Here is a 4,645-nt window from a genome sequence, read left to right as displayed (position 1 = left end):
TAATTTACTTTTCTTTGTCTTTACTGAATATTATGTAAAAACAATTTCTTCTTTGTATTTTCTGTATTTTTTTTTTGCCTTCTGTTTCTTTTTTTTAAGGCTATATTGTCCTTTGGTAATTTTTGTCCTTCGGGTTTGAATGCTTTTTGCAGCTTAAACGTTTATTGACAGTTAAAATTTTTATTATAAAATTAATTAATTTTTATTTTTCCATTTATTAAATATTTGTCTTTTTTTCTTTTAGTTTTTGGTTTCGCTTTTGTTTTCTTCTGTGTCTTTTGCAACGTCATAAGCAGATTTCAAATTCTTCTGAAAACCATTTAATATGAAACCGCAATCGAGTGTTTTAATTCTTAAAGCCATCAGAATTATTGTGCTCCGAAGTAGGGAAGAAAGAAAGGTCGGTTCGCTGTGAAAGTAGAAAAAGAATTAATTTTTTATTAAAAGTTATTATATTCAAGTTTTATTAAAATAATTTTTTTTTATTAAAATTTATTAATATAAAAAATATCTTTAAATTTTCTCTGCTTACTTTTCTGGTTTTTATTATTTATTTATTTGACAATTTATTAACATTAAATTGTCAACCGCATAAATTTTTGTAGAATGAAGAAGAAAAATTAATCAGAAATAAAATGAAAATAAATCTTTAAGAAATCAGTAAATTAATGATAATTAATTTGGGCAGGCCATACGCTTAGACAACCGAGAGATTATATAGCAAGGCAAGCTTTGGCATGGAATTCACAAGGTAGCAGAAGAACAATCGAAAGTGAGCTAGCTGAAGCACGGTATACATGGAAAAACATCTATAGACAAGCACCTAATAGAGTCGGAATTAGAAGAATTATTGAAGCTCTATGCCCCACTGGGGGAAATCGACAATAGTAGTAGTATTTTGCGAAAGTTTTCTACTAAAAAATTTCCTTCTATCACGAAACGTTTTCCTGTAACCGAAGCGAAGAATCTATTATCCTTTCTCAACAAAAACGCACAAATTTATTCTACCTATATTCCTTAAATGAAGAAAAGGAACATATAGATAGCTTGCTGCAAAAAGTGAGCAAGGAGAGACGGTGCACGATTAAATACATGTTTTCAGTAAAAAATATTTAAAAGATAATACGGTATTAATATAATATATAAAAAATAAGAATAAAAATTTTTTTTTTATTCAGAGAAAAATGAGGTTTTTGCAAATCGAAAAAAAGGTCTTGTAACTCTGCAAGTAACTATAGATAAGGAACTGTATATGGACTTTGATTGACGAATGTTTTGTACTGCTTCATGTATATATAATATGGGGTTTTACTGTAAAGATATATCACTACGATGCTTTAAAAATATACATTAAGGTAAAACTTCTCATTGCAAAAATATCTAGGATAACAGATGAGTATAGCATTTGGTTGTAAATAAATTGTTAGTAGTGTGGATTATCTAACACCGCAGATTGCATAAAACCTCATATATTTCATCTTATTTAAACCTCATATAATAACATTTAATACTTCATAATTATTAAATTTGATTATATTAAAAATTTCATACAAATCGATTGAAAAACAACGAAATTGTTTCGGATGCCCAACCGATAATATGTCCAAAGGCACCTAAATTTTATTGTCTTGAGAAATGTACATCATATTTATCTTCCCAGTATCTAAGCACACTTTTGCTTTAACTTTAATTGCTATTAACCTTTGTGTTATTAATTTTATTTATTATTCTTTTATTAATTTTTTTTCTTCTACTAATTGTCATTATTACGATATTAACAACGAAAGTGTATGGGAGCAAGTACAGATAAGATATCAAGTCTATATCACTTATGACATTTATTTTCTGATAGTTTATCTAACAAAAGGTTAAAGTGCCGTTCACGTATTTCTGTATTTTGGCTGTGCTAGAATTTGTATCTGTCAGCTACAAACAAAGCTAAATATATTAAGCTAAAGTTTGCATTTGTATGTAATATCAATGAAAATATATACATTGCTTCGAATATAATTAGGCTAGGAACAAACGAATTACATTTTTTGCTTCTACTGAAGTGCGTCTATTTCAGCGAAACTAATATTTATCTCATACTCTGGTTGTAGGATGCCTGAACGTACACCAGAAACCAATTAGTTACTTCATCAATCATTTAATATATCAATCAATCAGTTGAATATTTTGGTATGGAGCAGCTTGCACTGGAAAAGTACTCGTGGTATACCTACTTGATATGAGAATAGAAAGTTTTTGGGGAAAATGTGATGGCAAAATCATTTTATAAATAAATAAACAAATACAAAGAGAAAAAATTTTGTTATTAAAACTTAATTAGCCACAAATAATCGTATTGTTGGATTTAATGTAGATAAGGTGATTTATTTTTCTGATTATATTGTAAGAAATATAAGTATTATCTCATATTAATACTTTATCTAAATGTTCAATGAGTGTTCTTTATTAAATCTTAATAAAAAAAATTTTTTTTTTATACGTATAAATTATAATAAAAATATACAAAAAATATGGGATACTCATGATCAGCGGTTCTCGAAATAATTCTTGTATTTTATTGTTTGTAATCAGTTTTTTGAGACTGTAAGTATCAGAAATCGACTTCGTGCCCTGCCAAATTTGAAGCTCAGAGTCAGCGAACCTTAAACAACTGACTCAAAACCGTACTTGACTTTTCTGTTCGCACATTTTTCTGGAGTTTTGTTAATTTGTTGTGAAAGTTTTATTAAAAAATTCACTTGCTGTGTTTTTATTAGAACGAAATCATAAACCAGCTATAGAATAATTGATTTAATTTATTATATTTTTTATTTTTAATTGTTAAATTGTATTTTTGTAGAGCCACTTTTTGTTGCATGATTTATATATTCTTTCTTATATATAGAACTTAATCTAGGAACGTAATACTGAGAAAGTCATGCTAATGTTATTCCACGATTCGCACACCGTCTGAATTTAAACTAATGTTTTCGACCGTGTGACTAGGTCTCTGAACTCGCTCTTATGTCTACAATTCAGAACTCATTTGTTCAATCAGGACTCGTATCCCTTCATTTAGTGTGAGTCACTTGTTACAGAAAGAAAAGGTGTGCTTTGTGTTCTCGTCGTTTCTGTCGCCATGAATGCATCCGGGTAGATCCGTTATTTATATTTGGTAGAAATCAATTATACTCAATTATATTTTATATGCCTTGAAATGCAAATTTTTATGAATAATATTATAATTATTATAAACTGTTTGTAGATTTTAATCTAAAGTTTCACTTTAGTGAAACTTTAACTTTACTTGAGAATTTTAATTATTGTTTCTTTTTATTTAATCATTTATTTAATCAAGATGAGGATGAAAATTGAGAAACTGAGGTGGTAGATAAACATAAAAAAATATTTAAAATATACTAGTTGTAATTGTATAAATTTATTTAATATTAAGAATTGTTAAATAAAAAAAAATAAAAAGAAAATATTTTGAAAATTTTAATTTTCCAGAAAATATTTTTTTAAATCCAAATTGATTAAATTAAATCCAAAATGAAAAATAAAAAAATAAATATTTCTGTGCTATATTTATGGAAATTTTATTTAACTGAAATTAAATTCATAAATGTACATATACCACGAATTGTAGGTTAAATAATTTTCTAAAAATACTTCTAAAAATAATGCCATGGGAAAGCAGGGAATAAGATTTGTATCAAATAATGAAGTGGAATGGAAAACTGAGGTATATTTTGAGGGACTTGATGATCCAAATATTAAAAAATTGTTGAACTCAGTGTGTCGATCTAAAAGAGGACTATATTGAAGCATAAAATAAAAAAAATGTCTTTTATTACTTAGGTCTGGTATTATATAAACAACTGAAATGTATTCCATAGAATTGATATGCGAATGAAGTTACTTGAATAAACAGTTATTCAGATATAAAAGATTTTTCGACAGAAAATTTTTTTTTAATAGTTTTTTTTTGATATCCTGTTATTCGATAAATGTTAAAAATTAACCCGTTGACCTTCCTCTCCTGTGCTATCTTTTTTTAATTTCTTGGTCCAAATGTACCATTTCCGCGTATGGTACATTTTTATGAAATGCTTTCTATATTGAAAACTCTATTAAAACATTTTGTATTTGTGTTTTGATATTGATATTTTTTTATGCATAACACGTTATGAGGAACTTAATATTATAATCCAATGTTTCTTGTTTTTTTTGAGAGTTTAACTGAATCTTTTAATGTTAGCTTTGGATACGGTGAAATAAACTACACCTTAAGGACTGAAAGAATTTTTGATACACTTGTAGAAATGTACAACATTTCTTGAATTAAGCATAGGAAACTTATGAACTTTGGCAATTTCTAACAGATCCTCATTATATCCTTTTACTACACTCCCCAAAATTACAGAAGTTATGCTTAAATTAAGATTATGCTAATAAACGCACACCCTTCCCCTGAAGTGAAATAAATAATAAACAAAATATAGAAACAATTTCATGTTTGTTTTTTGTTTTTTGTTTTATTTTATTCTTTTTTTTTGTTTTTTTTGGATAAATGAGAACAATTTACATCTTTTTATTATGCATTTCACTTTATAATTGGATTTTTGGCGTATTTTTAGCAACAATGAAGCAC

This window comes from Teleopsis dalmanni, chromosome X (genome assembly GCF_002237135.1).
Source record: "Teleopsis dalmanni isolate 2A chromosome X, ASM223713v2, whole genome shotgun sequence".
Classification (NCBI taxonomy): domain Eukaryota; kingdom Metazoa; phylum Arthropoda; class Insecta; order Diptera; family Diopsidae; genus Teleopsis; species Teleopsis dalmanni.
This window is presented reverse-complemented; position numbering follows the sequence as displayed.